The sequence below is a fragment of the Canis lupus genome, chromosome 19, assembly GCF_048164855.1.
Source record: "Canis lupus baileyi chromosome 19, mCanLup2.hap1, whole genome shotgun sequence".
NCBI lineage: Eukaryota > Metazoa > Chordata > Mammalia > Carnivora > Canidae > Canis > Canis lupus.
Genome location: NC_132856.1, coordinates 10,990,569 through 11,003,993, shown reverse-complemented (window position 1 = coordinate 11,003,993; position 13,425 = coordinate 10,990,569). Strand labels below are relative to the sequence as shown.

Genomic DNA, 13,425 nt, shown 5'->3' with positions numbered 1-13,425 from the left:
GCTCAAATGTCTCCTTCCCAATGAGGCCATCCTTGGCCCTCTCTTTAAAAGTGAACACCCGCCAACACACACACACACACACACACACACACTGTCACTGCCAGTAAATCTCCAGCTCCCTATTGCCAGTTCCTGGTTTTTCTTCATAGCACTATTACAACCCCACATCAACCGTCTTATTATTTACTTTGTTTAACATCTCCCTAATGACCCTAAAATCAGGATGTAGGCTCTGTGAGGACAGATTTTTGTCTATTTTGCTCCCTGTTGCCTGCTTATCCCCCTGAATGGAACATGGCAAATAACAAGTATCCCATAAATACATGATCAGGATCATTCACAATCTACATTCTCATGCAGGGACTTTACCCTCCTGTCTCTGGACTTCTGAGCAGATTTCTCCAAAGATGAATTTGTTCCATCTGTAAAGAGAAAGAGATAGGCAAAGACCGAGAAAGATGGAGACAGAGAGAGAGAGAGAGAGACCATTAGTAATTTTTAAATATCAGTTTGTTTCTGTTTCCGACTTTCACAATTTCAAGACCTGAGGCACCCAGTCTCTCTGTGTCTCATTACAGGGACAGCAGGGGGGATTCACAGTGACCCTGGGACTCACATACTGAACTAAGGGTGCTTCCCCCAGAAGTGGGGAAACAAGGAGAGCTCTGTCCCCACAGGGTCAGAAAACTGGTGACAGCTCAAGATCCAGCCCACGGGCAAGACTCTGGAAGGCACATCTCACAGAGCTCTTGAGCAGGTCCAAGGTGAGGTCCACCCCCTCGTGCTTCAGATTCGACCAACGAGCACCAGTTTCTGTGGTCTGGCTGCTGTCTCTCTGGGCTAAAACCTGGCTCCTGGCAGGCAAGGAGGACAGAGTGGTCTGTTTCCAGCAAAAGTCCGAGATGCTAATCTCATAAAGAGCGAGGCTGCCCGCCAGCAAGTCCATGCACGTGGAGCTATCCCTCCATTTCTCCCTCTCTTCCTGCTAATCCAATCCATTTGTCTCCAAACCCAATTTGGAATTCGAAAAGGCCAGTCTATTTGGTCACTTAAAGTCTCAAACGTAAATTCAATTTGTTTTGCGAGGCACCGCCAGCCTTCCCAGGCCTAAGCCCTAGCCCTGGGACACGGGGTGGGGGGGAGGGGCTCTCTCGCCAGCCTGTGCTTCCCTCTGCCACCCAGCAAGGAAGGCCATGCAGCCAGAAGAAGGTCATCATCGCTGGTGGTGAACACGCGCCAGCACCTCAGAAATCCCCGTGTCCTGCCTCTACACCGTACACATGGGGAAACTGAGGCCAAGCTAAGGGAAGGGACTTGCCCACAGCCATATGGCAGTGAGTAGCAAGCCCCAGTGTAGGATTTCTCCTATGAAAGATGCGCTCCCCACTTGGCACTGAGATCCCCAGATGTGCAATGACTTCTGAAGGCCGCGCAGGGACGTGGGAGATGGTGGGGAATAGGAATTGGGCCTTTTTACATTCGTCATCATTACCAAGCTGTGACTCCCCCTCAGAGACCTTGATGGGTACTGGTGCCACAAGAAATACTGGACATCGCCCCATCAAGGTGCCTCCCGGGGAAGGCAAAAGTGGCAGAAACAATTCTCTACGCCCTAATGTTGGGCCTCCCATTTGATGTCAACCAGAGACACAGCCTTGAGCAAGGATGAATGTGTTGCAGTGACTCCAATTAGTTTCCTTCTTCTAGGCCAGGCCTCCCCTCTTCCTTGGCCTCTGCTTGCCCCAAGGCACATCCCCCTCCAGCCTCAATCTGGAACCCTCTAGTTATCCTCAACTCCTGCCTCCATGTCTCCTGCCGTCTGTCCTCCCTCATCTCTGCGGCGGCTGCCTGGCTCTGGCCCTCCAGCCTCCACGCGGCGCCCCCCTCCTGTCACCTGCCAGCGCGCCCCTGCCACCCATCGCCCCCGCCCCTTCCCAAGCAGGTCTAGGCCTTGCACTTGTGCTATGGGGAGACAGCAACCACCAGGCCACAGGGAGGGATCAGTGACCAGCCGAGCGGGAGCCCACTCAGGGTCCACGGGATGCTACGAGGGACATCCTCCCTTCTCCTGGTGAGTCTTTGCCCCACGGAGCCCACCTGGGCCCCCTCTCTCTGCTCCCCTGTCCTGCCTCTGCTTCACCTGCTCACACTCACCCCCAGAGCCGCACAGGCAAGCTCCGGACCCAGACCGTGCACGGCTTCCTGGGCTCTCCATTCCTCCACTTAAAACCCCCACAAGGCCGGCACACCTGGGTGTCAGCTGCCTCTCACAACATAATCCTGACAATCTACAATGTCTGCCAAGACCGTCTTTCATTCCTACCGGTCAGAGGCTCCCTCTCTGGAAGGGAGAATGAGAGAGAGAAAAGGACAGGAGGATCAAAAGCTCTCTCCTTCGATGTGCATAAATCTCCTGCTTCCAAGCATCCATGGCTCCCTATTATCCCCACAATGAAGCCCAGTCTTCATTCTGGCTCCAAACAGTTTTTCCAGCCTTGACCCTCATACTTTCCCCTGATCCACCCATGTTGTGAGTTCTCAGTCACCCTTCACTCCTACCAACCCCAACATTCAAGCCGTCAGGACTGCAAACCTTTGTGTGTGTGGTTCCTTCTGTTTAGAACCTTCTCCTCCTCTATTTTCTGCCTGTCAAAGTCCTACTCATCCTCCAAGGACCACTTCAGATGCCCCCTCCTAAGGGAAGTCCTCCCTGATTTCCCTGGGTAGAACCAATTGTTCTCTCCCTCCTGTCTCCACACTACTCTTCACAGGGCCATTATGTATGGATATAAGCATGTGACTGGCATCTCCCTGAGGAGGAAGGGAGGGGGACAGCTGGGAACTGCTCCCTGAACAGCCATCCTGAGGCACATCCATTATACCTTGCTTCCAGATGTCAAACTTGACTTGGAGAAAGAATCCACAACAAAACCTCAAAGCAACAGCCACAGAAATGGACAAAGCTGAAGGCCTTTGTGGATCTATATTAAAAAACCATAAATAGAGATGCAGTGCCATACAATTCAAACCTGACCGTCCATATTGCTGGATATATAGGTGCTCAGTGTTCATCACAGACTCCAGAGTGGGAAGAGGGGGCTTCAGATATCATCTGCTCCAAACCTTTCATTTCCTTTCCCCTTTTATTTCTCCCCATTGTCCTTTTTTACATTTAAAAAAGAAATATCTTAATGCTATGGAAAAAATCAAACCCACAAAAGATTAAAAGTGTCCATACACCTAAAATGTCCATACATAAATTTATATAGAGATCTGCATATTCGTGTCCATACACTTAGCATTTTTAAAATCACAAATGGGATTATACTATAAGCATTACTCAGCATCTTTTATTAAACAACAGACATATGGATACCTTTCTGGGTCAGCATACATCTTTTACTCTGTAAATTTTGGTGAATTCTGTAGCAAATTTTGCTTTTAGTGTACACATGTGGGACTTTAGCAGGGACTGAGCTCGAGGGAGCTCTCTGGTCTTATAAGGGCACTCATCCCATCACGGGGCCCCACCTTCAATCCTTCATCTGGCACAATCACCTCCTCAAGGCACCACCTCCAAACACCATCACATCAGTGGGTTAGGACTTCAGGGAATGGATTTGGGGGGACACAGCGTAGTGCGTAGCAGGTCCCTTTTGTAGCTGGCTTCTTTCATTCAACATTACGCTTTTGAGAATTATCCCTCATGTCCCAGTCCCATCCACTTCCCGTATGTCACAGTATCCCTCTGTAGGAATGTGCTGTGACGTTTCAATCACGCTCCTCCTGATAGACTTCCAAATTATTTCCTATGTTTTGCAATTACCAGAAGCATTGTGATTTTAAAAAAGAAATTCCTTTCTTACATATGCCTGCATGTTGTGTGCATGACTCCACAGGGGAGATGTGGAGAAAGAGAACTCTGCAACTGCCTCATTTTACAGACAGATGCTGAGGCTCTGGGGGAGATGTGAGCACCTCCACGCTTCAGTGCATGACCTGCCCATGTTCGGAGTGGGTGACACAAAGGAATCGTCTCTCCAAGGCCGCACGCACAGAATGGTCTCTCCAAGTTACAGTGAATGGTCTTTCTGAGGTCACAGTGAGTGAATGGGCTTCCAAAGGTCACACTAAGAGACTGCTCTCCACGAGGGCACGCTGAGAGTCCTCCTCAAGGTCACAGTGAGTGGGGAGCAGAGGCAGCGCCAGCGCCACGCTTCCCTGACTTGCCAGGCCTGCCCCCTTAGGCCGCACTCCCTCTAAATACATCGAAAATAGTCATTTGGAATTAGTTGTGCACACAGACTCCTTGGAATCCCGAACATGCCTCAGGCCAGCTTTCTGACTGCCACCTCCAGCTGAGTGTGGAGAGAGAAAACACGCCCATCTCTTTGTTCGAAGCAAATCAGGCGGCCTAATAATAGGGCCCCGGCACCACACAGCCCTTTGTCCACCGTGACACTTGATGGCTTCTGAAGCCCAAGACCTGGAGCACTGGCTGGCAGTGGCAGGGGAGGCAGAGAGACACTAGGGCGATTTTGAAAGCCCCGTCCTCTTCTTCTTCAAGTTCTGGATACCAGGCAGGAAATGTTTCAGATTTTTCCACATTTCTCCTGCCCCTTGCCCCACAGTGGAGCAGGGGAAACTGAATTTCAAAAGAATATTATCTTAACTAAATAGAAGCCTGTGCTGCTATGAAAGCAAGGTTTTGTTTTTGTTTTCAATAACTCTGTCCCACGTCAACAATGGCCAAGGAAACACGATTTTAAGACACAGGGTTAGTGCAAGTCTCCAATCAAACACACCACTCAAAGGCTCAGAATTGAGAAATCCAAATCTCTGGCAACACACCCTCCCTCTTTTTTGTCTCCTACTAAACAGCTAATTTTCCCATCAACAAGTCTGCAGGAAAGGGAACAAAAGGTCTGGCCCAGGACAAACTGTAGTATTTGTATTCTGACAACACATGAGAAAGGGGGAGACCTCTTGTAATGGTGTGTGCAAGCCAGGGGAGGGGCGAGGGTCCTTTGGAAAATGGGAGGGTCAGGGGATGCAAACAGCCAGGCCCCATGCAATGCTTGCCATCATCTTCGTCGGGAGAGCAAAGGCAACCTGTCGAACCAAAGTTTGGATCCAGACTTGACACGTGTCCTGGGGGGCTCTGTTCCCCTTCTCTGGATTCAGTTTCCTTGTTCACGGGATGAGGCTGGGGGCTGGTCCAGGGAAAGGGGATCTTGAGAAACTGCCCCCGCCAGGACGTATTATACAGACCAGAAGCAGGAGGGAAAAGAAAAGGGTCGATTGATTGGAAGTTTGATGCAGAGCATATTTAGGACCAAACTGGCACAAAACCTGATCATTTCAACTCCCAGGCTCTCAGCATCCCATGGCCAGCAACAGGTACCCGGGGACGCAGAAAGGGCCGTCCCGCAGAGTTGACCTGCCCCCTCCCAAGCAGGAGTAATGTGACAAAAGGGGAAAGGGCCAGGGGCCTGGCACACACCATCTCAGCTCGTCCTCACTACGACCTTGTAGGGGGGTATGACCATCTCTATTTTCTAGATGGAGAAGCTAAGGCACACAGGGAGGGATGTAACATGACCAAGCTCCCACAGCTTGGTCAAGCTGGAAGTGGCACAGCCATGACTCGAATATGAGTTTCTCTGACTCCTCAAACCTTTCTACCTCCTCTTTCAAAGGATTTACCACTCTGGTGGCTGTAAGTGCTTCCCTCTGCAGTCAGATGTCTGGTTCTTGTCCACTGGGTCTCCATGCCCCTAACACTGCACTTGATGCATATTTGCTGAATGGGGGGTGGGTGGGTGAGTGGGGACTAGATCCTGTGCACAGGATGGAGTCATTGAAGATCTGAGGCCAGAGCAGTGATACAAAGTGATGTAAAGAAGCACAAGACCCAGCCCCTACCCTCAAGCAGCTTTCAATCCAGTTGGGAAGATTTGGCATGGACACTTGAAATGTCTCTAACACCAATAAGCCACTTCCACGGAGGGTCCCTATACTTACAGACAGAGTGAGTGAGACAGGAGGTCAGGTGAGAGGCATCCCACACTGCTCTGGACAGCAGACGAAGTCGAAGTCGGAGAAGGCTGCCTGGAGGAGGTGGGCCTAGAGCCAGACACTGAAGGATGGGGAGAGTTGGATGGATGGAGAGGAGGAGGAGGGAACGAAGGCTGACTCCAAAGACCAAGCTCTCTCTGCCACATCCTACCAAGAGGTGAGAACAGAAGGAAGGAAGGGACAGAGAGAGGAGAGACAGAGACAGAGAGAGATGGGGAGAGAAGGGGAGGGAGGGAAGGAGGGAGCACAAGCTTTCTCTAAGGTACTTGTGGAGGATTCGGTGCTGCAGGATCCTGACCCCAGGCTCCCCCTTGCTCAAGGGAGGACTGGCATGGTGACACACTCATTATGGGTGTTGTGGCCTGGCATTAACAGGCTGTTGGGGCTCTCCACATCTCTCTCCATCTCCCAGCTCTCACAGGCCTGCCCGTCCAGGAGCACAGGCATGACTCCCCCTAGGAAGTCACAGGCATGGAGAAGCCACAGATTCGCCGTCCAGGTCAAAGGTAAGACCAGCACTAAAGCAGACCCCCCGATTCCTCCCCTTCTTGGGCCACCCCGCAGCATAGGCAATGAGCCAGGTGAGAAGCGCATCCACTGGGCAACCGGCAAGCCTGAGGCCAAAGCACTTCCCAGCTGGTTAACTCTGAGCAAGTCACTTAACCTCCCCGAGCCTCAGGTTCCACATCTGCAAAATGGGGCTATTCCTCCCAGAGCTATGACAAGAGATGGTGCATGTAAAGAAGTCCGCACAGGGCCTGATAGCCAGCACAGTCTCGGAAAGCAGAAGTCATGACTCTTAGCAGTAGCATTGCTTTTATTCAGATTACATTAAAGGATAAACTAAACCCTGTGGCTTCTTGTCTGACGACTTGGGAAACTCTGAGTGAGAATCCTGAGCTTCTACTTCCCAGCTGAGAGAAGAAGGCGCAGGCGGGGCACTCCAGGACTTTCTGGGACACCTGGCCTGCCTGCCAGGGAGGCTCGTCCCCAGGGCGCCCAGCTGTTTGCTCCTCAGTCCCGCCTCCAGGAGCCAGTCCCTCACTGGCAACTGGCTCAGGCCGCCAGGCCGGGTGGGGCTACATTCTTGGGCCTCCCAAGGTAAAAATAGTTATGCTTTGTTAGGCTGGGTGGTTACACACTCCTTGGCCTGGCAGCCTGCCCGCTGGAAAGGCAAATGCCAGACTATTTCAAGCTGTGAAAACAAGCCCCCACCAGGCCCCAGCGTCAAGCCCCCAGAGAGCGGTATTAATATTCCACTATCTCATTCTTTCAGGCCAAAAAAAGAAGGAGAAAAAAAGCTCCATATCTGCAAGATTCCTCCTTCTGTTACGAACACAGCTGCCAGAACCACTGCAGACAATGCACATGACCCTCAAGGCCGAGTTCTCACAAACAAAACAAAACCCAAAAGGCTGCAGAAGGAATACTAATTAATAATAGCAATAATAATAGAGGGCTTACCATACACGAAGCTGTATGATAGGCGTGCTGCGTCCATTTGGTCATCTGTTCACAGCAGCCCTAGGAGGTGCCTATTACAAGGCCCGTGTTCTAGAAAAAGAAACTGAAGCTCAAAGAGGTGAAGTAACCTGTCCAGGGTCACACAGCTAGCCCTCATGGAGGTGAGGATCCAAGCCCAGGTCTACCTGACTCTGTATTCAAAGCTCTTTCCTCCACATACTTCTCCTGATGTCTTAGTAAGACAAAGCATGACTCTTTCCTTGGTTTTCCCTGTTTTGCTCTAAGTAAGCAACCCCTCTGGGGCATTTCCAATGGCTTCCCAGTGCCTTTGAGATAAATTCCATGCTCCTTAGCATGGCCTTCAAGGCCTCTTGCAGTCTGGCCCCTCCTATCTTCTTTGTATCCCCCCAAAATTTACAGTGTGAAATCCCAACTCCCAACATGATGGTATTAGGAGGTGGGGCCTTTGGGAGATGATTAGGTCATGGGATTAGTGCCCTTACAGGGGACACCACAACTTCTTCTCTCTGCTCTCTGCCATGTGAGGACACAGCCAAGAGGACAGGAGAAGGCCCTCACCAGACACCAGATATGCCAGGGCCTTGATCTTGGACTGCCCTGCCTTCCAGAACGGTAAGAAGTAACTACTGGTTGTTTAAGCCACCCAGTCTATGTTTTTATTACAGCAGCCTGAGCAGACTGACACACCACTTTTTGGTGCCCAGCTCCACCTCACCTCCTCCAGGCAGCCTTCCCTGCTCTCCTTGCCCAGAGCAGAGTGAGCTCCTTCCTGTCTGCCTATCACACCCACTGTCCGTGTGCCTGGGGTAGCTCTGCAGAAGTGGTCTTTTAGGATTAGAAACATCACATGTCCGTGTTGTGTTTTCCCACTTGGGTTAAAAGCCATTGGAGGGTAGAGGTTACTTCTATGCTTCTTCCTGTGCATATCCCTCCCTGGTCCCCAAATCTTCCATGGCCTGGGATTCTATTTATCCCTCTATCCATGCATCATCCATCCATATATTTATTTGTTCACTCAATGAATATGTACTGGGTGCATTGTAGGAAATACAGAAGTCAGCTCAATAGCCACAGTCAGAGGGTGAGACACGAGGAAAGAGGCCTATGAAACAAGGCAGTCAGTGCTGTGGAGCGGGGGGCTCGGAGGTCCTGAGAGTCTTGCCAGGAAAGGGGACACCCGAGGTGGGCTCACAGGAAGAATGGGGGTTCATTAGGTGACACTAGACCAGTCTTACAGGCTTTGGCACTCCCTCCACAGGCCGACCTGACATGTCGGCTCCTGGCAACCACCGTTATCGGTCAGGATCCTCACTCAAGTCAGGATCACACAAGAAGTGTTGACTTTCATGGGGATAGTTACACATAAAGGGCCAGGTGGGGGAACCACAGTCAGTGTGGTCACCTGGCTAGTGGGAACGGAGCTAGGCCTGAAAGCGTGAGGACAGGGAGAGTCTGTAAAACTCGACAAGCAGAGACTTGGGTAAAGGCCCCAAGAGGAACAGTGACTTTGCTGAACAGTAAGCAGGGAGCCCAGAGGAGCCACCCCCCGACCTCACTCTCCTTCCACCCACTGATCTGCTGGGGCCTCCATGACCAGCCCAGCCAGAGCAGGCAGCAGGGCAGAGAGGGCTGCAGGTGATTCCAGAGGGGCAGGCAAAGCGTCCACCCCGGCCAGCCACGCATCTCTGGCTCCAGCACACTTGGAACAATGGCAGTCCCTTGGCCTTCATACCTCTGTCTTTGCTCATTCTGTTCCCTCTGCCTGGAACACCCCTGCTCAGCTGCTGAACCCATCACAATCCTAGGCCTCCTTCAAGCCACACTCACAGGCTGTGTCCCAGAGAGTCCTGCCCTTACCGACTCAGGAAGGACTCCCCTTCTAGCACCTGTGTCATTCTCTCAGCCCCTTTTTCCTCCACCCCTTTGAGGGCAGGGGCTGTGGCTGATCCACCTTGAAAACCCTACATCGTTGCTTCCTCTGTCCTATGAACCTAGAATCTCTCCAAAACTGTGAAGGGTACCCTATCTGCAAGTTTAAGAGTTAGGCTGCCAGTTTTGTGGCTACTGGCAGAAAGACACAAGATTCCTGGATCAGAGACAAAGGACTTTATTACCTCTCACAGAAATAGGGTAGCCAGACAATCAGCATTTCTGCCCCAGCTCCCTGAGCACCAATTCCCATGGGACCACACAAGGAGAACCAGGTTACCCTCATTCATGCACCGGGTTGTATTACAGGAGAGCAATGATGAGCTTACTAAACCCAAATATCTTAGAGTGGGTGGCAAGTTCTTTGTTCCAGAGGGAGTCACTATCTCTGCCTCCCAAGGATGTCTACTGTGCAAACTTCCTAGAGAAGATAGTCCAGAATAAAGCACAGACAGGGCCTGTGCTGGTAAAGGATGCAGAAACACTGGAGGCCCGTGGAGAATCGGCCCACAACAGACCCTAGTGGGGACCCACTAAATGTGACACACATATCTTTGGTCTCACTCTCCCCTCCTGATAACAATCATCAGGGCTGAGTATCCAGTCAGAGCCCTGACCTGGTCCCTCCTGGGGGCTCCCTCCCAGTGGATGTCAGGCCTCACAGTGATGCTACAATACTGGGGAGGTAGGGGGGGAGGTGATAGGTAATAAAGAACCTGACTGGTTCGCCCCAAACCCAGGGGGCCCTCAGCCATGCACAGGGGTGGAGACAGGATCAAGCAGAGGCAGTAGAGGATAGAGGACCCAGAGAAGCTTGCTCTGGTCCAATCACGCTTCTTACCAGTCAAGGAATTCACTCCTGAGCCCCACATTCCCATCTTAAAAGGGACACAGTAACACTAACTTGCTCATGGGACAGTTGAGAGGATGAAATGAATTCATTCCTGTGAGGTGCTCAAGCGGACACGCAGCAGGGGCTCTAGGTATTAGCAAAAAAGAAAGAAGGAAAGAGGAGCAGCTGTGCAGAAGGAGCAGCAGGCTGAGAGCATGGATCGGAAGGGAAGGGCCGGCCCTGGTCCTGAGCAGGCCCCAGAATCAGGGCCATGAAGGGCGAGAACCTCACCCCCCTTCCCCATTCCCCCAGGCTTGACCGCGCACTCGCACTCGGGCCGATGGGACTTCCTACAACCTTGACTCTGGTCTCCATCCTGCCTCTCCCTGCGCGGACGGGGCTGGATGATATCCACGTGGCTGAGGGTGGCCCCAGGTTCCAGGGCTGCTGGCTTGGGACTGATCATTACCCACTAAAAAAATGGATCTAAACAAATCATTTTGGAATCTTTCCAAATGCAAACCACGTCCTGGGACAACATCCGTGCTATTATTCCGGCTCTCAGTTAGAAACTGATTTGCGCCCTTCAGCGGCCACCCCATGGACCAAACCTTTGGAAGACCACAGTGGCATTAATGAGGATAGCCACGGAGCGTGCTAACGAACGTGCCAGGCCCCGAGCTAGGCCTCTGCAAAGATGCTCCTATTTGAAACTCACCATAAGCCCATGGTGAGTTTAATGGGACCATTAATATGGTCCCATGGTAATGGGACCATTATCATCAGCTCCACTTTCTGGATCAGAGGTGATGGAGATGAAAGAACTTGCCTGAAGTCCCAAGCCCAGCTATAAACCCAGACCGGCCGGACCCCGAAACTCAAGCTTTCACAAAAGGCAGCACAGTGCTACAAGGAGCCTTGGAAATCACGGACACCCCCCCCCACCTCCCCAGTCGGCAGGCAGAGGAACGGAGGCCCTCAGAACAGCAGTGGCACATGCTGAGTCCAAGAAAGTGCCTTCAATAAACACCAATTCCCAGTCCAGACCTCTGTACCCCGATCCTTTGTTCTCTGATAGCATCACCGCGACTTTGTGAGACACCAACACAAAAGGGGAAATAAAAGGGCAGAGAAAATTAAGAAGGTGGGTGTGGAGCAGGAGCCTTGGCAGGGTGGCTGGGGCTGGGAACGCCATCGCTCCAGTTCAGCCAAATCCAAGAATCCCCCCGTCAATTAGAGCAGCGACCTCCAGCAGGGGGCGCAGGAATTTGTTAGAAGCTCAACTAAGCCTCCATACAAAACGGTGCAGAATGCCCTCGCCCCAAGAGGGCTTCCCGGAGAGTGGCTCCCACGGGTACCACTAGGAGCACATGAGGGCAGCTATAAAAGGCGCACAGATGAACTTCTAGGAAAGTTAATAATTATGTATCTTCTAAGATAATTTAGTTTTCTTCTAAAGGCACTTGGCCAAAAAAAGGGATTTGCTTTCTGACTGAGCTGTCAATATTTTCCTTGGTTAGAAAGGGAGGGACTCTTTAACCCCTAAAATATAGCTTCAAAGAGAAGGAACTGAAGAGTCAGATTGTTTCATCAGCTCTTCTGGCCCTTATTGATGTAAAATTTGTGCTTATCCGGCTGCCCCATGGCTGCTGCTAGTCCAAAAAGCATCGTAAGTCTGTGTTTCTGTAATGTGAGAGAGATGAAGAGCCCAGGTGGGTTGTTTTGCAGCTCCTAAGAAAGGAAACTCGTCAGAGGCGCATAAGGGAGGTTCCATCTTCAAGAGCCCCACATTCTTCTTGGCAACTTCAGGTCACTGAATGCTTGTGCACTAGAAGCAGGGCTCCATGTTGCACAACTGCAAGGACTTGATTCTCATCATAGTCTTTATGAGCAGTGTCCCCCTTCCCTTGGAGCTGTGTATAGCACGGCCATATTTGGGGTCCCTGGATGTGAGCATTCATCCATTCAACCGTATTTTCAAGCAATTGCTTTTTGTCAGATCCTATGGTAGGCCTTGCTTTTGAAAAACACATGGCCCAGAGCACCAGTGGAGGAGCAGGGGACACAGCTTTGAATTGAGGAAATGCATCCCATTTTGAGAAACCCAACTTTCCCATTTCAAAGATGAGGAAGCTGAGACCTTCAGAAGCTATTTACACGCTGATGATGACAAAGCAAGACAGCAGCAGAGCTAGGTTTAAAGCCCAAGTGTCCTGGCTCCTGGCACAGTGCTCACCATGCTGCCCTCCAACGAGCCAGGGACCCTCAAAATACCTCTGACAACCACTGCTCCCATTTCACAGAACAGCAGATTCAGGCATCCAGAAGACAACCTAGACAGGTTATCAGATCAACAGCCATTTGCCTCTCTTTTTTTAAAAGATTTTATTTACTTATTTGAGAGACAGAGAGATAGTGAGAGAGCACGAGCAGGACAGAGAGGGAGAAGCAGGCTCTCTGAGACCAGGGAACCCGACCTGGGACTCGATCCTGGCACCCTGAGATCGTGACCTGAGCCAAAGGCAGACACTTAACCAACTGAGCCCTCAGGTGCCCCATCCATTTGTCTCTTTAACATTCCTCAAGAAAGACATCTTCCTATTCCCACAAGTCTTCTCCAGATGCAAATCACAAAAACGCTGAACTTGTACTCTCTCTAGCTTCTAGCACTTACGATGCCACCTTTACCAGCGCCCTCTTTAAGAACAGCCCTCGCACACGGTCCTTGCCTCTACACCCACTGGGCTCCCCACCACTTTTCCACAGATACTCTGCTTCCAGTCCAGCTGGGGGATAGGGTGTCTTTTGCATCAACGTTTCTTGTCAGAAAGGTAAGAAGCCGTAATCACTTTGGTTTGGGTGCATTTCAGTGGCCACCAACAGAAAGAGGGGGGAGAAAAGAGAAAGAAAGAAAAATAAATCATGGAGGAAAAATCATTGGGAAAGAGGGAAAGAGGAAGAGAGGAAGTAAAGGGAGTGGAGGTAAAAGAGAGGAGGGAGGACCGTGGGAGGGGCAGGGAGGAAAGAAGACAGGAGAACAGGCTGCTAATGAGGACCATGCTCATCCCAGCCAAAGGATCCAGAAGAGCCAAAGATGACAG

General features: G+C 51.2%; 1 long non-coding RNA gene across 1 annotated transcript; it reads right to left on the bottom strand.

Moving 5' to 3' along the window:
- Nucleotides 1-265: 265 nt before the first annotated feature.
- LOC140611264 (uncharacterized) lies at nucleotides 266-4,136 on the bottom strand. Its single transcript, XR_012012542.1, has 3 exons — nucleotides 3,867-4,136; nucleotides 2,883-2,981; nucleotides 266-422 (listed from the first exon to the last, which is right to left on the bottom strand). It is a non-coding gene; the product is annotated as an uncharacterized lncRNA (long non-coding RNA).
- Between the last annotated feature and the right edge of the window lie 9,289 nt (nucleotides 4,137-13,425).